This window comes from Mustela erminea, chromosome 7, assembly GCF_009829155.1.
Source record: "Mustela erminea isolate mMusErm1 chromosome 7, mMusErm1.Pri, whole genome shotgun sequence".
In the NCBI taxonomy this organism is placed as follows: Eukaryota; Metazoa; Chordata; class Mammalia; order Carnivora; family Mustelidae; genus Mustela; species Mustela erminea.
This window is the reverse complement of record NC_045620.1, coordinates 121,937,075-121,964,415: the sequence shown is the minus strand read 5'-3', so window position 1 is coordinate 121,964,415 and position 27,341 is coordinate 121,937,075. Positions and strand designations below refer to the sequence as shown.

The 27,341-nt window shown below is 42.6% G+C and overlaps 1 protein-coding gene across 3 annotated transcripts in view; it reads right to left on the bottom strand.

Annotated features, from left to right (window-relative positions):
• The window catches only part of DTNB (dystrobrevin beta), a 233,701-nt gene extending 213,192 nt beyond the window's left edge, over positions 1–20,509 (bottom strand). For 2 of the 3 annotated variants that reach the window (XM_032353118.1, XM_032353127.1), the window contains exon 1: positions 20,269–20,509. The gene's annotated coding sequence lies outside the window, so the exon portion shown is untranslated. Of the gene's footprint in view, positions 1–8,092; positions 8,197–20,268 lie in introns of all 3 variants that reach the window. The other variant, XM_032353117.1, reaches the window with a different exon arrangement.
• Positions 20,510–27,341: the final 6,832 nt, after the last annotated feature.

Genomic DNA, 27,341 nt, shown 5'->3' with positions numbered 1-27,341 from the left:
GGTTGTGTATAAACTATGATTACTATACATGACTTCGCCAGACCTTCCCGGTAGGTGAATCCATCCGGTGCTCTATGGATACTAACCACTAAAGCTTTGTAGTTATGATTTTAACAGTTCCACACTCAACAAATACCTACTACTACTGCCATACCGGATTGTATGTCCTTGTCCTTCTGATATAACCTTGAAAATCAACACTGACATGAACGCAAGTACGTCTCTTTACTTCCTTCCACTCGCACTCCGGGCACTTTGCCTTTCCTTAGCCTCATGATCAAGAGGTAACCAACACCTCACACCATTCCCTTCGCATACGAACTCTGATTTCAAACCCTGCCATTTCCTTCCTCATGATCACTCGTATCCACCCTTTTTTCCCATTTCGCCTGCCAAAATCTTTGTCCTCGTGAATGCACAAATACAATTCTTTTTTTTTTTTTTTTTTTTAGATTTTTATTTATTTGACAGAGAGAGAGAGAACACAAGCAGGGGAAGCAGCAGGCAGAGGGAGAAGGAGGCTCCCTGTTGAGCAGAGAGCCCGACACGAGACTCGATCCCAGGACCCTGGGATCCTGATCTGAGCTGAGCCACCCAGGCACCCCCACAAATAACAATTCTGTGACACCGTGATCTCAAACGCTGCAGCCACATCTTCCGGTAGTTCATCCTGTGGACGGATGGGGAAGTCTCCTTACGTGTATTTATGCCAACACATCCCAGCTTCAGGGGTCCTTTCACCCTACTCAGGAGCTTCATTCCACCCAGTTAAAAATCATCAGGGCACAAAGTGAACTAAGTCAGAGAAAGAAAAACAAATACCATGAACTCATTTATATGTGGAATCTAGTAATACAAAAAAGAGTCAAGTTCACTACAGAAGCAGAGTAGAATAGTGGTTTCCAGGGGCTGGGGGTGGGGGAAATGAGAAGACAGTGATCGAAGGATATAACCTTTCAGTTATTGGATGAATGAGTTCTGGGGATCGAATGTACACCACGGTAAGCATAGTTGATAATACTGAACGATACTGTGTATCAAATTGAAATTTGATAAGAGAGACCTTAAACCACTAAAGAGGTAACTGTGAAGTGATAGTTGTGTTAATTAACTCAATTGTGGTAATCATCTAATAAGATATACATATGTCAAATCATCACACTGTACACTTTATAGACATACAATTTTATCAATTACACCTCGATAAAGCTGGGGGGGGGATTAACAATACACTTGAGCATCTTTCCATGCCATTGAGCACTCTTCAAAAACTTAATTTTGAATGGCAGAATGGAGTTTTCTTATCCAAGCCTTGATTGTTGGCAATTATTTACAATTATCTACTACTTTGAACAATGCAACAATAAATATCTTTGAAGCAAAACTAGTAATTTAAAAAAAAGGAACACAGCCTTAGTCTACAAAATGTAAACAAACAAACAAAAAAAGCACCTTAGCTATGAGAATGTAAGGAAAGCTTTTTCAATCAAAAAAGAGTTGGGACGCCTGGGTGGCTCAGTGGGTTAAGCCGCTGCCTTCAGCTCAGGTCATGATCTCAGGGTCCTGGGATCGAGTACCGCATCGGGCTCTCTGTTCAGCAGGGAGCCTGCTTCCCTCCCTCTCTCTGCCTGCCTGTCTACTTGTGATTTCTCTCTGTCAAATAAATAAATAAAAATTAAAAAAAAAAAAAAAAGAGTGGAGGGGCACCTGAGTGGCTCAGTAGGTTAAAGCCTCTGCCTTCAGCTCGGGTCATGATCCCAGGGCCCTGGGATCAAGCCCCGCATCGGGCTCTCTGCCCAGTGGCGAGCCTGCTTCACTTCTTTCTCTCTCTGCCTGCCTCTCTGCTTGCTTCTCTGCCTACTTGTGATCTCTGTCAAATAAATAAATAAAATCTTTTAAAAAAAAGAAAGAAAGAAAGAAAGAAAGAAAAGAGCCCAATTAAAAAATGATCGAAAGATCTGGATACCTCACCAAAGAAGACATATAAGTGAAAAATAAGTACATGAAAGAATATTCAATATCATTATCATTAGGAAATTATAAATTAGAACATGATGAGGTACTACTATATGCCTGTTACAATGGCTAAAATTTTTTTTTTTAAATGGCAATACCAAATGCTGACAGGAATATAGAGCAACAGGAACTTCCATCTATTTCGAACAATAATGCAGAAACGACCACGGAGGACGACAGGTGGGCAGTCTCTACAAAGCTTATCACAGTCTTAGGACCAGTGAACCAGCAATAGCACCACAAGGTGCTAGCTGAGTTGAAAATTTATATTCACACAAAACCTGCACCCAAATGATTACACCCAGCTTTAGTCGCAATTGCCAAATAATGAAAGCAACCAAGATGCCCTGTAATGGTGAACAGATAAACAAACCAGGGTACTTCCCCAATGGTTCAGCAATAATATGTGAGCTACCAAGCCATGTGAAGACACAGAGGAAGCTTAAACACATATTATTAAGTGAAAAAAACGAGTCTGAAATGACTACACACCATGTCCAATTTTATGACCTTCTAGGAAAACAAAACTATACAAATGGTAAAAATGATCAGCGGCTACCAGAGATCTGGGGAGAGAGCAAGAGGAATGTATAGGTGAAACATGGGGGAATTTTTAGGGTGGTGAAACATCCGTATGATACTGGAATGGTGGATCCATGACACCATACATTTGTCCAAACCGAAAGAAATTTCACAGAGTGAACCTCAACATATGTAAATTCTTTTTTTTTTTTTTAAAGGCATGAATTTTTTTTTTTTAAGATTTTATTTATTTATTTGACAGACAGAAATCACAAGTAGACGGAGAGGCAGGCAGAGAGAGAGGGAAGCAGGCTCCCTGCTGAGCAGAGAGCCCGATGCGGGCCTCGATCCCAGGACCCTGAGATCATGACCTGAGCCGAAGGCAGCGGCTTAACCCACTGAGCCACCCAGGCGCCCTCAACATATGTAAATTCTTAATAAAAAAAAAAAAAAAAAAACTTACACTGTCAGAGGATCTCAGAATGAAATGCAGAACGTGACAAATAACCAAACTGTATTATGAATGTCTGACACAACCTCCCTGAGGAAGGTAAGGGGAAAAGGAGTCACCTAAGTAATTCTGGAAATAAATGGAGTCTGCAAGGCCAAAGGCAAAACAAAATACACGTTGGTACTGTACTTCAGTTTCCCACAGGTTCTAAGCTGACAATTCTGATACTAGTACGCAGGTGTACTGCAGCTGAACACTTAAGCTAATGGATGGCAGATGGTGGAGTGGTGAGGTTACAGATAAGCAAGATGAGAAGCAAGAAATTCCACATGGTAATAATGGATTACAACCAGAAACATCAGTACAAGTTCATGTTACCTTAACAGAGATACAGGTAGTTACACATGGAAGCATTTGTAGATATGTGTACATATATGTGGGTTAGTATACACATATATACACCCTTGCTCTAATAGGCCTAGAAACAACAATATCCCAATAGCAATGAGCACACCTAGTGCCCTAATTTGGGGGTATAACACCATTCTCCAATAAAAGGAACCAGGGCTCCTTGGATAAATGGCTGAGGCCGGAGCTTCTTGAAAATCAGTAAGTTCTGGGGCATCTGAATGGCTCAGTCGGTTAAGCGTCTGCCTCAGCTCAGCTCATGATCTCAGGGTCCTGGGACAGAGTCCTGCATTGGGCTCCCTGCTCAGCGGGGAGCCTGCTTCTCCCTCTCCCTCTGCCTGCTGCTCTGCCTACTTATGCTCTCCCTATATCTGTCAAATAAATAAATAAAATCTTTTTAAAAAAGGAAATAAGTTCTGGGGGGGGAAAAAAACCATATGACAGGAGTGTATTAAAGGAACACAGAAGCCAACTGACAGCTCTCAATAGACAAAATTAGAATAACTTCAGCAGGGGCGCCTGGGTGGCTCGGTGGGTTAAAGCCTCTGCCTTCGGCTCAGGTCATGATCCCAGAGTCCTGGGATTGAGCCTCGCATCGGGCTCTCTGCTCAACGGGGAGCCTGCTTCCTCCTCTCTCTGCCTGCCTCTCTGCCTACTTGTGATCTCTGTCTAATAAATAGTGTCTACTACTGTCTGATCTCTGTCAAATAAATAAATAAAATCTTAAAAAAATAATAATAATTTCAGCAACAACATTAAATAGTATTAAATATCTTTAAGCTGATACTGATATAAATGAGTAAATAAATTAACAAATGAAGAATCAACAAATACCCTGGGCAGTAGGATTCCAGATTTTTTATGTAGATCCTCTGCCCTAGAGAAAGTGGAGCATAACCCCCGACTCCTTAAGTGTGAGCTGCACAGAGTGACTTCCTTCCAAAGAGGAAAAGGGAGAGGGACAAATACCCTGACAGTGGAGAAATCTGACAAACACGACCTCAGCCAGGTGCTCAAGGTCAACAGTGACTCATTACGGAGATAGGATATACCCCTGACATGATGCAATGAAAATGGCATTTTACTTCTGGGGTCTTCCACCCCAAAACCCATAAACCCAGTCTAATCATGAGAAAAACAGGCAAATCTCAATTGAGGGAAAAACACACAAAATATTTAACCAGCACTCCTCATATCTATCAAGTTTTATCAAACACTTGATGAGAAAAGCCTGACAAACTGACAAAGCTGAAAGAAGTCTAAGGAGACGTCGCACCTAATTATAATGTGGAATCCTGGACAGGATTCTGGAACAGAAAAATGTCATGAGGAAACACTACAGAAACCTGAATAAAACACAATTTCAGTTAATAAGAACACGTCATCACTGGTTCCTTAGTTGTAACAAATGAACCACAGTAATGTAAGACATTCATAAGAGAAGGAACGGGTATGAGGTACATACAGGTACTCCCGATTACGGTTTAGTTCATCAGTAAATCTAAAACTGTTCTTAAAAAAAATTTTTTTTAAAAACAGAACAATTACATATTTGTTTTCTTTTATTCTCTTAACTGATTCAAAAAGCAATTGCACAGGGGCGCCTGGCTGGCTGGCTCAGTCAGTGGAGCATGCAACTCTTCATCTCAGGGTTGTGAGTTCAAGCCCCACAATGGGCATAGAGATTACTTAAAAATAAAATCTTTAGGGGCATCTGGCTCTGTCGATAAGCATCCAGCTCTTGATTTTAGCTCAGGTCATGATCTCAGGGTTGTGCGATAGAGGGCCCCACCCACCTGTGGCTCAGCCCTCAGCATGGAGTCTGCTTATCCCTCTCCATCCCCCTCTGACCCTCCCGGCTCACACCCCCATGCCTGGCTTGCACTCACATGGCTCTCTCTCTCTCTCTCTCTCAAATAAGTAAATTTTTTTTTTAAGATTTTATTTATTTATTTGACAGACAGAGATCACAAGTAGGCAGAGAGGCAGGCGGAGGTGGGGGGGAGCGGAGCAGGCTCCCTGCTGAGCAGAGAGCCCAATGCGGGGCTTGATCCCAGGACACTGCGATCATGACCTGAGCTGAAGGCAGAGGCTTTTTAACCCACTGAGCCACCCAGGTGCCCCAATAAGTAAATCTTCTAAAAAATAATAAAATCTTTAAAATAAAGAGCAATTGTATAGGGGCACCTGGGTGGCTCAGTAGGTTAAGCATTTGCTTTTGGCTCAGGTCATGATCTCGGGGTCCTAGGATCAAGCCCCATGTTGGGCTCCCTGCTCAGTGGGGACTCTGCTTCTCCCTCTCCCCCCGTTCCTCGCTTGTGCTCTCTCTCTGTGTCAAATAAAGAAATAAAATATTTTTTTTTAAAAAGCTATTGCATAAAACAGTATAACATCATATTGTTGGGCCTATAACATATAGAATTCCCTGAGAAGACATAACAATCCTAACCCCAGTGCCTCACAATACACTTAGCAAAAATGCATAGAACTGAAAGGAGAATTGGACAAACCCACGCTTCCATTTCGAGACTTCGATTCTCCTCTGTGACCAGTACAGGCAGAAAGTCAAGATGAAGGACTGAACACCACCAGCAGCCAGCTAGAGCTAAATGATGCTTAGCAGATGTCCCACCCGATACTGGTAAAGCAAATTTTTCCAAGTGCACAAGAAGCATGCATCACCAAATTCAGAAGAGTGAACACCTCTAGAGATGGAAGCAGAATGACAGACTGCAGAGGGACACCAGCTCTGTGTGGCTATGTTTTATTTAGTAGATTGGGTTCTGGGCACCATGTATTATTCTTTATACCATTTAGGTCCTAGCTCACAATGAAATGGGAAGTCATTTACTTGGAGTATATTCTCTGATAAATCTTTTCTTTAGTGGGTGGGGGGTGGGGGAGACAGGACTCCGTATGTTTTTATTATTGAAATGGAGTATATCAAATACCACAAGCTCTGTACTTTTATCCAAATGTACACAAACTCTTGCAAACTCCAAATCTGATACAAAATTTATTATTTTGATCTTTAGCAATGTCTTCTGTAAGTATCCCAACAAAGAATGCATTTTAGTCACCAAACTGAAGTTATTGATTTGTCTACGTGGTATTTCAGCTACTTTCACCAAAACAGGGAAAGCAAAGGTTTATGGCTTTTTGTCCTTCACTCCTAAAGTAAGAAATCTCCAAAGAATCTTCCAAAAAATGTACCCTTAACTTAATAATCTTTAATATTCTAGATTCATTGGCTTATGACTATAATCATCACTGCAAATTTCCAGTAAGTTTGTCTTCATATACCAAATGCTTAGTTTTAAAATACCAATTGAGAACAATAGCCTCATACTATCATTCGGTAATATCTTAAGATACAGTGTACTCACAGTGCATATAAACCCATATATCAAATAATATTTAATAATTTTTTATGGATTCCTCTTCAATCCACCTAGATCATTATTGTTTTATACTTTGCATTAGACTGACAAGCCTATATTATAAATAAATGTATCAGCTCTGCATTTTTCTTGTTGTTCATATGTCCTTGCATTATTCAACCTTCAGCTGAATCTGAAACTTCAACCTGCAATTTCTTTGCAGGAATCCTTTAAGCCCTTTGTCTTTTTAGCAAGGTTCATCAAATTGAAATCATATAATATAATCTGAAATACCACTAACCCGGTCAGCGATGAACTTTGATATGTCCGAACATATTAACAAATAGAGGAAGCTCACAGGACGGACCCTCCAGGCTGTGGTGTCCCCAGTACCCCCCCACTTCAGGTTACTTAGCTTACAAAACCCGATCTCTATCTCCAAACATACAGATGGAGTACAGTGTCAAGCTGTGGATGAGATATTAGTAAAAGCTCACTGCCCGTATTTTGTTAGACCGTACCCAGAGGATCATTTTGCACATGCCTCCCACTCTAGAAACCTCTGCTGTTTAAAAAAAAAATTTTTTAGTTGAAAAAAATTTTAAAAACCTAGAATGAGAAAATGGGACTCTGCTAGGTTTGAGGAACAAATGAGTAACATGGGTGGCAGAATTAGATGGAGAAATTTAAAGCCTACATAGTGAGTTAACTTGGCCTAAGGTTACAAAGTTAGTAATTTGTGGAATTAGGCAACCAACCCATTTGACACTAAAGCCTACTCTCTTTCTTTTGTGCCACATCGCCCCCTCCAGGGCAAATATGACGGGTCCAGGAGTGAGGAAAATCCAGGTCCACAAACCCCAGTGCTAGATTTCCAGTTAAAGGGAGTTTGGAGACCAGTGCAACAAAACGTCTGAACCCTATCTAGGAACGTTCGTCCTATCTAGGAAGCAATATGCTGGACCCTATCTAGGAACGTTCATCCTATCTAGGAAGCAATATGCTCCAGAGATGGACTAAATCTGCAAGCAGAAGAGACGAAAGGAAAAGACTATCAGGAAGAAAGCAGCCTCTAGAAATGTTTCCAGAATGTCTCTGTAATACACCCAAGTGTCAGTAAATATCCTTCATTTCCCTTGCATGTTTTTGTTAATGTCTTAACCCTTCCAGCTCTCAGTTACTTCAAAGCATCCAGGTAACAAAACTTCTTGAGCAAATTCACTGTCTCCCAGCAAAACTCCTGTCAGTTTTTCTCTGGATGCGTATTTATATAAGAAATCAGAGATAAGAGAGATTGTCACTAATTAGTACTTACTTAGTGTTAACAGTCAAACTTCCCTGAAAGAGAAGTAACGTCCTTGCTTATTTCAGGAAAATTCTTTACTATCCTTCCTCTAACACTTCTTCTTTTCTCTTCTCCTTTAGATTTAAAAAAAAAAAAAAAAAAAAAAACAAGGAAAGTCAATGTTTGTGAAACCCTAAGATTTTCTTTTTTACAAATGTGAAAAAGGTTTCTAGGTTTCAATAAAATAAATTCAAAACTGTACTCCGCTACTACAAAGAGCTCTGCATAGCTAATATAATAACCTCACAGGGCCGTGGTAACCATTATTAAATTATGTAAAAGATTTAGCATAATGCCTGGCACAAAATAAGAGTCTAATAAATATTAGCTCCTATTATTATTATCATTATTGATCTTGTTATGTAACTACCCTCTTGGAAGATACATAGACTAGAATTCTATAGGCAAGATCCCTTCCTAATTAACAATTCTTCTGATTTATTTAAAGGTACAGAAATATTAGGGCACCTGGTTGGATCAGTTGGAAGAAGATACAACTCTTGATTTTGGGGTCATGAGTTTGAGCCCCACGTTGGATGTAGAAGTTACTAAAAAAATAAAATAGACTTTAAGAAAAAAATAGTGGTATAAAGGCACAGACTTGGAAGAAGAGTAAATACTTTGTTATCAATCATTTGCAGTATTTTAATTTGGAATAGAGGAAAGTTTCTAACAAAAGTGAAAGGAGGTATATAGGTAGAAATGCAAAGTGTCCAAAGAATCAGAGAAAGAATTGTAATAGAAAGTAAGTCACTAAAAGAAGAAACAAGTGCCAATACTGTGCTTAACACGCCTCCTAGTTTCTCCTAAAACCTGCTATGGGTTGCTTAGTTAATAAGAGGAAATTTTAGCTCTAGGCACAGCTACTAAACTACTTACCTAATGAGGAAACACTAAAAGCACATGAATAAAAGGTACACTCTTGAAAGGACATGCAAAGTTCTAGTTTTCAGTCATATTTCAGAAAACATATCCTTGCTAGTTATGTCTATAGTTAAGCTTATCCCTAGAGACCTTTTTTTTCTTTTTAAGATTTTATTTATTTATCAGAGAGAGCACAAAGCAGGAGGAGCGGCAGGCAGAGGGAGAAGCAAGCTCCCCCATGAGCAGGGAGCCCAACATGGGGGTCCATCCCAGGACCCCAGGATCATGACCTGAGCTAAAGGTAGACGCTTAACCGGCTGAGCCACCGAGGCATCCCCCTGAAGACTTTTTTTGAAAGAAAGATATTAAGAATGCTCTTTTCAAATGAAAACTAATTTGGAACTAATGAAAAGAAAATAAAACTAATTAGATAGCAGTGTGCAATGTTGGCTCCCTGGCTCAGTTGGTCAAACATGCAACTCTTGATCTCAAGGGTTGTGAGCTCAAGCCCCACAATGGGTGTGCAGAGTACTTAAAAATAAAATCTTAAAATAATTAACAAATAGCTATGTGCAGACTTCACATCAAAATCCAAGATGTTAACAATTCCTTCTCTGTGTTCTCGTATCTTTAATTTCAGTTAACATATTTGTAGTGACGCTTATAAGCTACAAAAAACAAAGCAAAACAATGGAGAATCAGAATGGGAGGGCTTAGAAATGACCTAACCCAGACCCCAGATTTTGAGCATCCAAATAAATGTCTTGTTCCAAGTGAAAATTATACTTCACAATAAAGAAATGGAAACAGAGGGGCGCCTGGATGGCTCAGTTGGTTAAATAGCTGCCTGCAGCTCAGATCATGATCCCAGGGTCCTGGGATCATGTCCTGCATCAGGCTCCCTACTCAGTGGAGAGCCTGCTTCTCCCTCTCTCTCTGCCTACTTGTTCTCTCTCTCTCTGTGTCAAGTAAATAAATAAAATCTTTTTTAAAAAAAAGAAAAGAAAAAGAAATGGATACGGAAACCCAGAATCCCTAACTCTTGGCCCATTATACCACCTTTCTATATTAGTATAAATTGTAGTAAAAATTAAAAACCAATATGAACAAGACAGTGCAGCAGAAAAAAAAAGGTGAATGATGAAAACAAACAAATCACAGAAGAGGAAATCTAAAGAGCCACTAAAAACATCAAGCAATGTTCAACCTCACTAGGAATCAGTAAAAACTATATTAAAAACCAAAGTAAGATTATATTGTTCATCCAGCAGACCTGCTTTTTTTTAGAAAGCCTAATAACACTAAGGGTTGACAGAGCAGGGAAGCAACAGGAGCCACACACCCCTGGTGTGAATGTTAACTGGTAAAACCACTCAGAGCGGAACTGAGTGATACCCACTGAAGTTGAAGATGTGCATGGCACATGAGCCAGTGTTTTCCTCCTAGGTATATGCTCTAAAAGACATGCATGTGTGCACCAGGAAATGTGGCAGGAATATTCACTGCAGCATTATTTGTAATAGCAAAAACAAAAAAAATCCAGAAGAAACGAATTGCCAATCTATAGGAAACTATAAAAGTAAATTGTGAAATAGCCAAAAAATAAAATTCTACTCTGCCAAGATGAGAGTGGCACAGCTACCTTTATCCACCTAGATGAGTCTCACAATATTGAGAGGGGTGAGGAAAGATAAGTTACAAAAATAATTAATACTGTTATTATGAATTTTAAATGCAAAATAATATACATTTAGCGCTATTTCCATATGTAGTAAAAGCATGAAGATATGCACAGGAATGAAAAGCATCAAATCCACAACAGTAGTTGCCTTGAAAGGGGAAGAGAATACCACTGGGAAGGAGTTCCATGAGGGTTCAACCTCAGAAGGAACCCGGTTTCTTGAGCAGTGTGGACACAGGTATGCGCTATTTTATCCTCCATAACTTTTTGAAGGTCAGTGTTTCATAATGTTCACAAAATTAAAATAAATTCAAGGTCCAATCAAGATAGTTTACTCCAGAGCCCACATGCTTACCCAGGACACTACTCATTCTATGTTTCTTTAAGAAAAATTTAGTCATTATACAAAATCTCTCAAGATGTGAAACATCAGACTGGGACAAAGCAATCAAGTATCTGACTAAAGAAAAAGTCTCTTAAGGAAACATATTGGAGACACAAAGCAGTCCTGTCGTCCTGCTCAGGAATCATGTGGCTAAGCCAAAACACAAAACTCAAATTGAACTGGACCAACAGTCTTTTTTTATTTTTTATTTTTTATTTTTTTTAAAGATTTATTTATTTATTTGACAGAGATCACAAGTAGGCAGAGAGAGAGAGAGAGGAGGAAGCAGGCTCTCCGCTGAGCAGAGAGCCGGACGCGGGGCTCAATCCCAGGACCCTGGGACCACGACCAGAGCCAAAGGCAGAGGCCTTAACCCACTGGGCCACCCAGGCACCAAAAAGTATTTTTTAAAGACAGCACATGGAAAGGACTTTGAAGTCTACCCTGGGTTCCAATACCACCCAGGTCACTGATAAGCTGTGTGGCCCTAATGAAGTTTTAACTTCTCTGAGCTCAGTTTCCTCACCCTTATACTCGAGATACTATAGCTAGCTTCCAAACTTGTAAAGATTAAAGAATAGTCCTTATCTATGAAAAGCACCTGATACACTATAGCCTCACAATAAATAATATTATTACTTGCAGAGGAAAGTCTCTCTCTGGCAAGAGGAGACAGAGCAGAGAGAAAAATTAAAAGGAAGGAGTAAAGAGTCTACAAAAAGAAGCGAGGAAGAAGTTGGAATGGCTAGGAGCGGAACAAATCCTGTAGAGTCCCAGAAGTTACCAAAAAAACTGTTTTAACTGAGGACTATTTCATTATAGTGAAGCTTAGTTACAAGAATATTTAGCCCAGACCTGATGACTACAGCATTTCAGTTCTGTATTAGCTTATTTATAACGTTGTTAATATACAAAAATTCAAGATCAAAATTAGTTTTTCTAAAGATTTATTTTGTTAAAAATGCATTATCAAATAAATCATACACAACATATGTTTCTCTCGGTTATCTACAACTCAGAAAGTTGTCTGTCCTCTTATATTAAGGAGAAATCTGATAATTCCAACAAATGCAAAAAAAAAAAAATCAACAACCAATAAAAACACAAACCAGGGGCACCTGGGTAGTTCAGTCAGTTAAGCGTCCATCTGCCTTCAGCTCAGGTCATATCTCAGGGTCCTGGGACTGAGGCTGGGGCTTCCTGCCCAGTAGGGAGTCTGCTTCTCCCTCTTCCTCTGTCTCTGCTCATGTTCTCTCTCTCTCTCTCAAATAAATAAATATACTTTTAAACACACACACACACAAACCAGGACACCTAGCTGGCTCAGTCGGAGAAGCATACAACTCTTGATCTTGAGGTTGGGAATTCAAGCCTCACGTGGGGTGTAGAGATTACCTAAATAAATAAAACTTAAAAAAAAAATACAAACTAAGAACAGATGAAAACTTCCATAAATTGACAAAAGAAATCTACCAATAACTTTCAGTAAGTATCATATCTAATTGTGAAACACTGGAAGCATTCTCATTCAGGAAAAAGGTAAAAATGCCTGTTATCATCACTGCTATTCAACTTTTGTGCTGGAGGGTCCAGGCATTGCAATAATACAAACAACAAAGTAAGTGGTATAAAAATTAGAAAGAAGCCTGGTCAATTAAGTCTTCTAATCAAAGTAGCCCAGTAAGTAAACGCTTTGATGCATCCTCTGCACTCCAAATATACACCAACAGATAAAATATTTTTTAAATATATTTTTAAGTGACTTGGGGCACCTGCCTGGCTCAGTTGGTAGAACACATGACTCTTGATCTCAGGGTTGTAAGTTTGAGCCCCACCTTGGGTATAGAGATGACTTTAAAATTAAACCTTAAAAATAAATATACATATATACCTATATTTTTTAATGGCTTAAGCAGGCTCAAAAACAAGATAAAACTCCATTTGGATCAGAAACAAAACATATACACAAATATGTGAGCAGGGCTGAAGCTACAGGCTTGCTGGATGCTGAGAGCAGAAGCAGGTGCATACCTTCTGCAGGGTGACAGTGACACAAAATAACAGAGGTGGAGAAACAGGAGACATCTGAGCTAGACTCACTGCTTAAAGCCAAGGATGAGGCTGAGCTGAAAGGAAGCTACAAAATATTGCTGCCAGTCTCTGCCTAGAGCTACAGTTTATATAATTCTCTAGGCCTAGAAAAGTGGGAAGAGAAAAACACAGCCTCATGACCAGGAACTGAACCAAGACATTCACACAGTCTGTGAATCGATCTGAAATAGCCCCAATGATCTCCAAGAGTAGGAAACCCCCAACCCAGCACTATTGTATCTGATTTCTTGACTATGGTCCAAAAAGTCAATGGGAACACCTGAAGTATTACCAGAGAAGGGTGAGCACAGACATGAGGAAAACAAAATCAAAAGCACTCACACTCGAATGAATCTGTAAACAAAACTTCAAAAGACATAAAGAAATATAATGCTAAGAAAGATAGCCAACAAAAGCAACAATTCAAATATGAATTCATTCCAGATGAAGTTTAATTTTAGAGAATAGTCTGACAAAGATTTATTTTTTAAGTACATTTAGGGTGCCAGGATATAAATTTCTTTAATTATTGGGAATGCAAAACTGTACAGCCACTTCAGAAGGCAGTGAGGCAGCTTCTTATAAAGCTAAACACACACTTACTGTACAATCCAGCAAAAATGTTCCTATGTATTTACTGAAAAGAGTTGAAAACCTGTGTCCAAACAAAAACCTGAACCTGAATATTTAGACATTTTACTCATAATTGCCCCAAACTGGAAGTAACCAAGATGTCCTTCAATAGGTAAATGGATAAAGAAACTGGTACCAGAATACTATTTAACAATAAAAAGAAATGTTACCCCGGTGTTTACAGCAGCGTTATAGTAACAGCCAAACTACGGAAAGAGTACAAATTTCCATCCACTGATGCGTGGATAAAGAAGATATGGTATATACACGGGAATAGCACTCAGCCATCAAAAAGAATGAAACCTTGCCATCTGCAATGACACGGATGGAGCTAGAGTGTATTACGCTATGCAAAATAAGTCAGAGAAAGACGAGTACCATATGATTTCACTTATGTAATTTAAGAAACAAAATGGATGAACATATGGGGAGGGGGATAGAGAGAGAAACAAATCTTGAGATACTCTTCACTACAGAGAACAAACTGAGGGTTGACGAAGGAGGTGTGGGGGATGGGAAAGAGGGGTGATGGGTATTAAGGTGGGCACTTGTCATGATGACCACTGGGTGCCTTTTGTAAGTGATGAACCACTGAACTCTACTCCTGAAGCCAATATTGAACTGTATGTTAACTAGAATTTATATTTTAAGAAGAAAGAAATGAGCTATCAAGCCAAGAAAAGACACAGAGGAACCTTGAATGCATATTGCTAAGTGAAAGAGAACAGTCTGGAAGACTATAATACTGTATGATTTCCAACTGTATGTCATTCTGGAAAAGGCAAAACTATCGACACAGTAAAATAATCAGTAGTTATCGGAGCTCAGGGGGAGGGAGGAAGGAAGGAATAGAGGGAACACGGGGTTTTTAGGGCAATGAAATGATTCTGACAGTGCGAGGACATTACATGAAATGTCACGTGCTGACATTAACGATGTGTGACATTTTGCATTTGTCAAAATCCACAAAACACAAAGGACACAAAGAGAAGCCTAATATATCCTATGACCTTAAATTAGTAATAACATATCAACATTGATTCATCAGTTATAACAAAAGTGCTACACTAAAACAAGATGTTAATAACAGGAGAAACTGCACATGGAGAAGAAGAGGTATATACTCTCTACTATCTACCCATTTTGGTCATATTCAGTCACGTATATGATTTTTTTTTTAAAGATTTTATTTATTTATTTGACAGACAGAGATTACAAATAGGCAGAGAGGCAGGCAGAGAGAGAGGAGGAAGCAGGCTCCCTGCTGAGCAGAGAGCCCGATGCGGGGCTCGATCCCAGGACCCTGGGATCATGACCTGAGCCGAAGGCAGAGGCTTTAACCCACTGAGCCACCCAGGCGCCCCACGTATATGATTTTTTTAAAAAACCATGGATATTTGGGTATATACACAAAAGAATGGAAAGCAGGGACCTGAGCAGATATTTGAACACCCGTGTTCATAAGAGCATTATTCACAACAGACAAAAGATCGAAACAACCCACGTCCCATCTATCAGTATAGATGAATGAATGAACAAATGTGTACATACATGCAATGAAAGAGTATTTAGCAAAAGAAGGACATCCTAACAGATGCTACAATATAAATGAACTCCAAAGACATGCTAACTGAAAAAAGCCAGACAAAAGGACAAATATTGTATGATTCCACTTGGAATGAGGTACCCGGAGTAGTCACATTATAGAGACAGAAAGCAGAATGGCGGTTGCCAGGGGCTGAAGGGAGGTGAGACTAAGGAGGCGGTGTTTAATGGGTACAGAGTTTCAGGTGGGGAAGATTAAAAAGTTCTGGAGACAGAAAGTGTTGATGGTTCGACAACAATGTGAAGGTACTTAACGCCGCAAATGTACATTTACAAATGGCTAAAATGGTAAACTGTATGTCATGTATATTTTACAATTTAAAAAATGAGACCAGGTGCTGAAAAACTGGTTATCCAAATGCGGGGGCGGGGGGAGGCCTCCTTCATTATACCACATAGAAATTCCACATGGAAAGCAAAACTTTAAATTCTTTTTTAATTTACATTACAAAATTACAATTGAAATCTACACCCAATGTGGTGCTCGAACTCAAAACCCCAGATCAAGCGCTGCATGCTCTTCCGACTGAGCCAGCCAAGCACCACTTTTTTAATTTCGGAAGAAAATATAGAAATACAGAATTCATACCTGGAGTAGAGAAAATTTACTTAAACCAAACACACACAGGGGCGTCTGGGTGTCTCAGCTGGTTAAGTGCCTGACTTTGGCTCAGGTCATGATCTTGGGGTCCTTGGATTGAGCCCTGCATCAGGCTCCCCGCTCAGCAGGGAGTCTGCTTGTCCTTCCTTGTCCATCTCCCTCTCCCTCTACCCCAACTCACACTTGCTCTCTCTCACTCCCAAATAAATAAATCTCAAAAAAAAAAAAAAAAGACACTATAGAAACTGTTTTTGAATTTAAGGGAATTTTTTTCATAAATATAACATTAAAATCTTAAACTTCCATACAAAGACTCTACCAACCATGGGGAAAGGCAAGCCTCAGACTACCAGGACGCATCTGCAACACAAGAATCAGCATCCAAAGTAACACAACTGTCTGTTCCTCAGTGCACGAAGAATGAAAAAGGTAATTTAAGTCTCCACAACTGAACATTACCTAGCAGTTTAAAAAAAAAAAAAAAAAATTTTAACCAGATCCACAAGTTCATGCTTAAATCTCCTGAATTAAAATATAAAATGTGCACCCCCTTAGCAATTCTACTTCTTTCATTGACTGCGGAAATGTCTGAAATGGCAAAGAGCTTAAATGGCCTTTAATGAGGAGATGATTAAATAAACTATAGTACAATACACATACCACATGAGAGATCATGTTGTAGTCAAGAAAAATTGGGTAGATACCTATGTTCCAACATGGAAAGATCTCAGACATTTTGTTAGGGGGGAAATGTTGCGGAACAATGTACAGTATCATGTCAATAACTCAGGGATAGAGGGAAATTCTGCTTTTTTTCTGTACTACCTATAAACAGATGAAAATGCAAAGGCCTGATAACCGCAATTTCTGTAGAAAAGGGAGTGGGCCAAGGGGACATTTATTCCAACTTTATTTTTTTAAGTGTGTGCTCATGAGCCATCCACAGCGCTGCAGTACACAGCCCCACGAACTGTGCCGGAGACAACTCCAGGAGGTACGTCTGCAGGGATGCTGCTAGGAAGGGCACTCCCTACAGGTGGGCGATACATATCCTGCCCAACTAGACACCACAGCCCTGATGCTTGTGTTACTAGAAGTAAATAAAGTGAGAGGGGTGGACTATAAACCAGCATGAGGGAATTTTCTGGGATGATGTAAATTTCTATATCCTGATTAGGAGAGTGGTTACAAAGCATATATACTTTTCAAAAACTCATCCAACTGTACACAGACATCTGGGCATGTTATTGTATGTCAACTGCACATTCATAAAGTAGATTTTAAAAAGGGACGCCAGGGTGGCTCAGTGGGTTAAGCCTCTGCCTTCCGCTCAGGTCATGATCTCAGGGTTCTGGGATCGAGCACCACATCGGGCTCTGGGCTCAGTTTGGCGGGGAACCTGCTTCCCCCACTCTGCCTGCCTCTCTGCCTACTCATGATCTCTGTCTGTCAAATAAATAAAGTCTTTTGAATAAAATAAAGAAAGAAAGAAAGAAAGAAACATAAATATACAGATAAAATACAGTATCACTGGGAGAACCTGGAATAAGGCACCTAAAATTACAGGACTAGGGTACCCCCAAACAAGAACTGATGGACTCCTGCTGGCTATACTCTGAAACTAAAGAGAAATTAACTTAGTTCTTCAAGGCTTACAGCACAAGATTAATCTATATTAATATTATCCTTATTTTTTATATGTGGACATGAGGGCCCTTAAAAGATTTCTATTAAAGTCATAATTTTTTTTAAATAAAGTCATAAAATAAAAGGTAACTTGGCATTCTACTGTTTTGTTTTGTTTTGTTTTGTTTTTAAGATTTTATTTAATTGACAGAGACCACAAGTAGGCAGAGAGACAGGCAGAGAGAGAGGGAAGAAGGCTCCCCGCTGAGCAGAGAGCCCGATGGAGGGCTCGATCCCAGGACCCTGGGATCATGACCTGAGCCGAAGGCAGAGGCTTTAACCCACTGAGCCACCCAGGCGCCCCTTGTTTTGTTTTTTTAATTTGATCTGTTTATTCATGAAAGGCAGAGAGAAAGAGGCAGAGGCAGGGCAGAAGGAGATGTGGGACTCAATTCCAGGACCCTGGAGCCAAATGCAGACATTCAACCGACTGAGCCACTTGGGCGCCATGTTGGTTCTAAGTCTAATTTTCTAAATAGAAAATCTGTCTCTCGTGCACAGTGGACACTCAAAAACCTTGCCAGCACACCTTTAACTACATAACACTCTCCAAAGGTAATTCCACTTATGTATGATAAAAATCCTCATAGAACTCATAAAAGGTCAAGTTTTAATTTGGCAGACAAAGTAATCCAACAGGCACTGCAAGCCCAGGCACTGAAACAGCAGCTGGGAATTGGAGAGCCCAGAAATCCAGCCACGGCAGACAACAGGTAGAACTGCAACCCTTACAGGAGAGCAGAGATACATTCTCTTACTGCAGATGGAAGATCCAAGAACCAGGATAAAGGAGGAAAAATAATGTTGCCTAGACTAAAGTACTCTTCTTCCTCAAGTGATAGAAGAGAAGGGGCAGAACTGAATGATTTGAAGCAATGTTCCAAGGAGTAAGCTCCCACTGGCCAATATGCAATAAAGAGTAGCAGGGTGGTCACCACCTTAGCCACTGCTTTAAATCCCCAGACCTAGAAACCTGGGTTACCTTACATGACGAAGAAGAAGAAAGGGGCACCTGGGTGGCTCAGTCGTTAAGCATCTGCCTGCATCTCAGGTCATGATCCCAGGGTCCTGAGAGGGAGCCCCACATTGGGTTCCCTGCTCAGCGGGAAGCCTGTATCTCCCTCTCCCTTTGCCTGCTGCTCCCCCTGCTTATGCTGTCAGATTAATAAATAAAATCTTTTAAAATAGTAATAAAAGGGGGCACCTGGGTGGCTCAGTCATTAAGCATCCGCCTTCAGCTTAGGTCATGATCCCAGGGTCCTGGGATTGAGCGCGCCCCCCCACCTGCTCCCTGCTCAGTGGGAAGCCTGCTTCTCCCTCCCCCACTCCCCCTGCTTGTGTTGCCTCTCTCACGGTCTCTGTCAAATAAATAAAATCTTTTTTAAAAAAAAGGAGAAGAAGAAGAAAAGAAAGCGTATTTCAGGAACAGAGGAAGTCCATCAGCCATCCCTAACACCAAAGTAATTAATACTGTTTCGTGTAAAATATAGCAAAACCTTGCTTGGTTCATTCATTCATCCAATAAGTATTTTTTGCCTCAGTGCTGCGGGCCAGGCACTGTTCTTGTCATTAGAGATTTAGCAGTGATAGCCACGGAGCTTAATTCTTTTCTCTTTCCAAATTTCTTCTTCCCTTCTAAATGTTAGGCAGAACTGCCTTCAAAACTCTCCCAAATTTCTCCCACAAGCTCCTCTGACTCTTCTGCTCTATCCCCAAACCAAGCAATTTTTGGCTCCAATCTCCCAACACTGGGAAAGGACCAAAAAAAAGACCTCAAGTGAATGAAGTATGAGGTGAAATTCAATGCCACTTTGTATTCCACACGCAAACCTTCACTACCAAATTGTCAGCACCTACACAGCAAATTACCGTTGTGTTTTACACTATTTTGTGTCCCCAGTGCTGACCACGGTTCCCTAACCCAAGGTAGCTAATCAATAAACGTCTGCTAGAAATGCTAGAAGGTCTTCCTAATCCCAAGGCCTGGCACAGGAATTTAACAGCAAGCATTTTTTAGCTCCATCCTGCCTCCTCTCAGGACACCTTCCTTTCAAAGGTGACCTCGGTGCACAGGTTCACTGTTAGGCGCCTCGGTAGTGTTTGGGGGTGATGTGAAATACATTCCCTTCCCTCTGCCAGGGCCTAACTGCCTCACCTGCCCTGCCAGGACCTGCCTCCTGCGCCCCTTACAGCACCTAACGCACAGCCTTCCCCCAGCAAGCCGGGCTCCAGCAGCATCAGCCCGGCGCCCGCACCCCGGCCCCGCGCCCTACGGCCAAGGTGCGCTCGGGATCCCGGAGACCCCCTTCCCCCGCCCGGCGCTCAGAGCCCGGCAGCGCCGGCCCAGGGCTCCGCTCCATCCCCTCGGCTCGCCCCTCCAGGGCCGGGCGCGCGGCACCGTCTCCCCTCGCCGTGCGCGCGGTGCAGCGGCCCCGGCTCCCCGAGCCCCGTCCCCGCCGCTCCCGGCCCTGCACCCCCGCAGGCTCCGGAGGTCCCGGCGCTGCGCGGGCTCCTTCCCGCTCCTCGCCGGCGCGAGGCTACAGCACCCCGCTCCTCTCCCGCAGTCCACGGCCGCCGCCGCGAACCCCCACCCCACTCACTTCCCGGCCGGAGCTGGGGACGTCGAGAAGGTCTCGGACGGCCGCAGCCTCCTCCGCCTCCTCCGGCCCGGCCCCGGCGGCTGAGGTGGCGGCGGCGCCCGCTCAGGCCCCGGAGCCGCCCCCGCGGCGAACGTTCTCAGGCGCTCGGCTCGCGCCGTTTCCCCGCCCGGCACGCGCAGCAAGCCCGCCCCCGGCGCGAGGGCGCGAGGGCGCGAGGGCGCAGGGCGGGGGGCGGGCACGCGCCGCCTGCGCGAGCGCGCGGCCGGGGGCGGGGCTTCCGCCTCGCGGAGGAGGGGGCGGGCAAGCGGGCAGGCCGAGTTCCCTTCGAACCCCGCCCCCTGCAGACGAGCGGACCCGCCCCCCGCCCCCCACCCCCCGCCCCAGCTCGCCAGCCGGCGTGCGGACGCGCGGGGGAAACCTGCCCCCATCGGGCTTGCCCCGCACGCTGGAGGTGGGCGGCGGAGGTGCGTTTCGATTCCACAGGTATGTGCCGGGTAGCTGGGTGCTCGGCGCGCCGTGACTGTAAGGTAAAGAATGCAAAGAACCACCCCATGAATCATTCATCCGCGCCTCGAGCAAGAGCTCTTACCCTGAGTGATTTTTCCAAATTAATTCAACTCAGCGAGGGTTTACTGAGCACGGACTCCGCGCCTAGCGCTGTACCAGGTGCTGTGTAGGTACACCGTCACGGTCACGGCCCCTTGTCTCGAGGTGCGCATAATTTAGTGCAAAAGCAGCCGTGTAAACAACCCGGTCTGGTGACCCATGCAAAACCAAGCCACATGGAGATGCTATGGGAGGGCAGAGGAGGAAGAGATTACTTCCGCCTGGACCATGTGGTGGGGTTCTTGGAAGAGGTGGCATAGGTGTTCCACCCGGAAGGAAGAAAAAGAAAGACGTTCTAGGGGAATAAAAGAAGTGTATCCAAGGCTAGGTAAACAGCTTGGGTTCACCAACAGGTTCACCATCTCAGCATCAGCTCTTGTGTTTTAATATTACCCATTTCTGATAGAATTCTTTCCAAACTGTGAAACGTAGGAGATGATTCGAAATTAAAGACAGCTATGGGTTTTGTTTGTTTGTTTGTTTTTGTTTTTGTTTTGCTTTTTGATGGTTCCAAGGATCATTTTTCTTACCACTACTTAAGGCTCAGATCAGCAGTCCTTTAAGGACAGTTGCTATGTGAGTGCCTGATGGAAGTCCCTAAGCCAAGAGCCCCCAAGCCAGTATGCTTTGCGTCTGGTTTTCACTGCTTTTTGGCACCTTATGGTAAGGCAGACCGTGCCACCTCCTGCTGCTGTCTGCCTGCCTGCTGCCTTGAGAACATCCTCTTCCTCCTCCTCTCATTTGCCTATTTTTAAACTCCTAGGGTGAAGGAAATTCTGCTAACCAACTTCGTTAAGTGAGGGTGAGCAGGTTCCTCAAAAAAGGGACATCACCTTCCACACGTGAATTTGTGGACTCTTTTACTTGCTTAGAAGACTTTTTCACAAGTGTGCAGGGTCTTGGCTGTGTTCTGAATATGTTAAGATACTCAGAATACAAGCAAGAGACATCTTGTTTATTCATTTACCACTTAGCAGGAACTATGTGGGAGGCTTTGAAAGGGTAAACATTGATCTTACCCTTTGGAGAAAAGATGTGTAAATGATGTAAAATAAATATGTCAATACTGTTTGCTGTATTTGCCCTATTGATTGAAACCAAAGTAATTTCAGTATGTGAGCTGGACTATAATAAACCTCTCTTGGAATTAACTACTCTAAGTACGTTTCTATTAGCATCTCTCCTTCGCCGTTTTGTACCTCATCACCTCCCACATCCTCAGAAAACTCCTTTCAAACATATTTCGATCGTGCCCCAGCTCTCACTCCCAGAATTATCAACCACTCTTACCTTTTCCTTCACCATCTGCTGTGTTCAAGCTTTTCCTGTCCTCAAGAAAAAGAAACCCCTCTGTCCCTCTGCATTGTCTTCTAGGTACTGCTTGCTCCCTTTCTGTAGTTTCCTTCACAAACATCCTGAGAGCAGTTTGCACTCATTGCTGCCAACTCAGCAGCTTCTCCCTTGTCAGCCCACGGTTGTGTGACTTCTGTCCCCAACACATCACCGTGCCACTCAGTCATTAAGGGCTTGCTTGATCAGAAATGCCACAGGCTGTTTTTGAGTCTGTATCACGGAGCTTTTGGTGGCATCTGACGACACAAAGCACCCCAGTCTTTTTGAAACTCCCTTGGCCTTATGACATGACTTATTTCTTCATCCCTCTCACCCCTCCTGAGTCTCCTGGGTTCTGTTCTCAGCTTTCATTTCACCCCACACAATCTCCTGAAGCCATTCCATGTGCCTCCGCCTGCCACATAGGCCAGCAACTCCCAAGTTCATTATCTGGCTCAGACCACTCCTCTGAGCTCCACAGACACAAAAGCCTGCTGGATTTCTCCACCTGGATGTCCTACAGTCACCCCGAGCTCTACGAGTGTAAAACTCTTTAGGATCACTGTCTACTCAGTTGCCCAGTTCAGAACTGGGGAAGTCATCCTTTGTTCCTTCCTTCCCATCCCTACCACACTCAACGACGCGGCTGATCCTTTTCATAAAGAACTCTAGAATCTGTCCCTCACCTAGATTGATGCAATAGCCTTTGATCTTGTCCCTCTCCTGTGGTCACATTCCTTCCATTCCATATTCCATACTGCATGTCAGGAAAAAACTTTCCAGAATGTGCTGCCTGTATAGGTTGCTACTCAGCCTGGCAGGCAACACCTTCCATTTATCTAGCCCCTGTCTGTCTCCCCACTCCCTCTTTTGTCACTTCCCACACACATCCCATCCAAACTTCTGGAATGTTCCTACTTTCCCTTGCCTCGACAGCTTTGTGCTTATTTCTCTCTGGGTTTGGAGTGTCATTTGAGTACAAGCAAAGAATGTCCAATATTGGTGTAGCTGAAGTTCCACATATAATGAAACTTTCTGGAAATAAGAAAAAGTGAAGCAACATAATGAAAGAACCCTTGTGTACCTGGGGAAATCATCACAAAACAGTCAATTCTAAGAGCCAGTCTCTTCAAACTATTAGATAAAAATAAGAGTTTCCAAAGCCTCCGTGCAAAAAGCTCAAATTACTTAAAGGGTAAGGACATGAGGCTGCAGTACATTAAATTCTGCAAATTCTGCAAATTCTTTGTCCCTTCATTTGATCCATGTTGACCCAAGTAAATTGCTTGACCAAAGAATGTGTGATGTATACGGGACTTCCAGGCCTTGGTCATAAGGAGTCTGAAGAATCCACCTGCATCTTCGAGAACACGTGCTCTTGAGGTCCTGAGCCACAGTATGAAATATCTAACTCCCTTGGGCACCTGGGTGACACAGTCAGTTAAGCATCCGACTCTTGGTTTCGGCTCAGGTCATGATCTCAGGGTCCTGGGATGGAGCTCCACATCCAGTTCTGTGCTCAGCGTGGAGTCAGCTTGTGATTCTCTCTCCCCCTCCCCCTGCCCCTCTTACTCATGCAGTCTGTCTCTCTCTAAAATAAATAAACCTTTTTAAAAAAAATCTGACTCCCATGGAGAGGCTCTGAGATGGCATAGAGAGGGAGAGAGGGAGAGAGGCTAGATGGCCCTAGCCAATGTGAGTGAGGTCATCACGAATGTCCTATATTGGTTCAGCCGTCAGCTGGGTACCACTGAGTGACCCCAGTGGAAGCGATGTGGAACAGAAGAATAATCCACCCAGACCCCCCTAAATTCCTGACCCCAAAGATTGTGAAATTACAATCAAAATAGTTCTCTCCTTAAGCCATTACTTTTTTTTTTTAAGATTTATTTATTTATTTATTTATTTATTTGACAGAGATCACAAGTAGTCAGAGAGACAGACAGAGGGGGAGGGGAAGCAGGCTCCCCACTGAGCAGAGAGCCCGATGTGATCCCAGGACCCTGGGATCATGACCTGAGCCCAAGGCAGAGGCTTTAACCCACTGAGCCACCCAGGCGCCCCAAGCCATTACTTTTCACGGTGGATGATTTGTTACTGAATCTGGTAACTGAAATATCTGACGTCAGACTTCTCAAGAGCAAAGCAAGGCAATAGTGATGCAGCATTTTCTAAAAACTCAAGCAAAGAAAATGCAAGCTACGGGATTTTGTATCCACCCCCATCCATGCTGGTTTTCAAGCACTGAACTCTATAGAGAGAGGGGAAAAAAAAAAAAAAAAAAACCTCTTTTTAAAATGCAAGAACTCAAAGAATAGTATGCACATAAGCCCATCCTAAGTATTTGCTGAAGCAGGGGTCAGCACATTTTCTCTAAAGCATCAGATAGCAAGTGTGTGGGGTTTACAAGTCTAATATTCAACGCTGCTGTTGAAGCACAAAAGCCTCCATAGATACACACAAAGAAGTGAGTGTCGCTATGTTCCAAATAAGTTGGATTTACAAAGATAGGCAGCCAGGGTCGCTGGGGTGGCTCAGTTGGTGAAGCATCTGACTTGGTTTTGGCTCAAGTTGTGATCTCAGGGTCATGAAGTCAAGCCCCACATTGGCTCCCTGCTCAGCAGGGAGTCTGCTTCTGTCCCACTCTCTCTGGTTCATTCTCTCTCTCTCTCTCCCTAAAATAAACAAATAAAATCTTAAAAAAAAAACTTGAATTGACCCGTGGGTTGCAGTTTGTCACTCTTATACCAGAGAAAAGAAACAGAGAAAGTTATTTCTCCCAAAAAACACAAGGCCCCTATGATTGAAGAAAATAACATACTGTGACCAAATAGGGTGTTCTATTAGTCTGCTAGAACTACCATAACAAAGTACCATAGATTGACCTGAGGAATAGAAATTTATTTCCTCAGAGTTCTGGAGGCTGAAAGTCCACTATGAAAGTGCCAGAAGGATGGAGTGTCTGGGTGACTCAGTCACTAAGCATCTGCCTTCAGATCAGGTCATGACCCCAAGGTCCTTAGCTTGAGCCCCGCATCCAGCTCCCTGCTCGGGAAGGGAAGACTGCTTCTCCCTTTCCCACTCCCCCTGCTTGTGTTTCTTCTCACTGTGTCTCTCTGTGTCAAATAAATAAATAAATAAATCTTTGGGGGAGAAAAAAGAAAAAGAAAGAAAGTGCCAGAAGGATTGGTTTCTTCTGAGGCCTATCTCCTTGACTTGTAGATAGCCTTCTCCTCCCTGTGTCTTCACTGTATACTGTGAATAACTATCCTAAAGATACCAGTCATAGTGAAGTAAGGCCCACACTAATAACCTCATTTTATTTTTTATTTTTCTTTACTTACTTATTTATTAGTAATCTCTACACCCAATGTGGGACTCGAACTCACAATCCCAAGATCAAGAGTCGAGTACTCCTCTGACTGAGCTGGTCAGGCACCCCCTGATGACCTCATTTTAATTCAAGTACCTCTTTCAAGACATTATCTTCAAATATAGTCACATTCAGTACTGATTAGGACTTCAACAACCTAATATAAAGGCTAAAACTATAAAACTCTTAGAAGAAAACATAGGTATAAATCTTTGTTACCTTGGCAAAGCCTCCTTAGATGCACACCACAAGCGCAAATGACAAAAGAAAAAGTAGATAAATTCGACTTTATCAAAATTAAATACCTTTGTGCATCAAAGGACACTATAAAAAGATGCAAAGATGTTTCTTTGCATTTTTTCCAAGAAGATATATACATCTGATCGATAAACACATGTAAAGATGTTCAACATAATTAGCTCTCGGTGGGATGTAAATCAAAAGCATGAGGTACCACTTCACCCGCACTGAGATGGCTCCCATCAAAATCACAGACAATAGCACGTGTTGGTGAGAATGTGAAGAAATTAGAACCTTGAAACATAGCTGGTGGGAATGTGAAAAGGTGTGACTGTTTCAGAAAACAGCTTGGCAGTCCTCGGATTGTTAAATATAACATTACAGGGCCTCGCGATTCTATTTCTAGGTGTATACCCCAAGAGACTTGCAAATAGACACCCACACTACAACCTATACACAAATCTTCACAGTCTTAGTCATAACAGTCAAAAAGTGAAAATGACCCCAAACTCCATCACCTGATGAATGGATAAACAAAATGTGGTACATCCATCCATATAATGGAATAGTATTTAGTAATAAAAAAGAACAGAGCTGGGGTGCCTGGGTGGCTCAGTAGGTTAAGCCACTGCCTTCAACTCAGGTCATGATCTCAGGGTCCTAGGATCGAGCCCCGCCTCAGGCTCTCTGCTCAGGGGGAGTCTGCTTCCTCCTCCTCTCTCTCTCTGCCTGCCTCTCTGCCTACTTGGGATCTCTGTCTGTCAAATAAATAAACAAAATCTTTACAAAAAGAACAGAGCCAGGGTGCCTGGGTGGCTCAGTCAATTAAGCATCCAACTCTTGATTTCTGTTCAAGTTGTGATCTCGGGCTTGTGAGATTGAACCCAGCTTGGGCTCTGTGCTGGGCATGGAGCCCCTGCTTAGGATTCTCTCTCTCTCTCCCTCTTCTTCTCCTACTCCCTCTCCCACCCACACCACCCCACGCACACATGCATGCTCTCTTTCTCTTAAAAAACAAACAAACAAACAAAAACAGAATTGAGCATATGTTATAACATGGAGGGAAGCAGGCTCCCTGCAGAGAGCCCGACTCGGGGCCCAATCCCAGGACCCCGGGACCATAACCTGAGCCGAAGGCAGAAGCCCTAACCCACTGAGCCACCCAGGTGCCCCTGAATGTTACACTTTAAATGGATGAATTGAAAGGTATGTGAGGGGTACCTGGGTGGCTCAGTGGGTTAAAACCTCTGCCTTCAGCTCAGGTCATGATCCCAGGGTTCTGGGATCGAGCCTGGCCTCAGGGTCTCTGCTCAGTGGGGAGCCTGCTTCCTCCTCTCTCTCTCTCTGCCTGCCTCTTTGCCTACTTGTGATCTCTGTTTGTCAAATAAATAAATAAATCTAAAAATAATAATCATTTAAAAAAAGAAATATATCTGAATTTTGTCTCAGTAAATCTGATAAGATAATCCTCAAAGACACAAAAGTATACTTGAAAGAGACATCCTCTGGTTTTTGTTAAAAG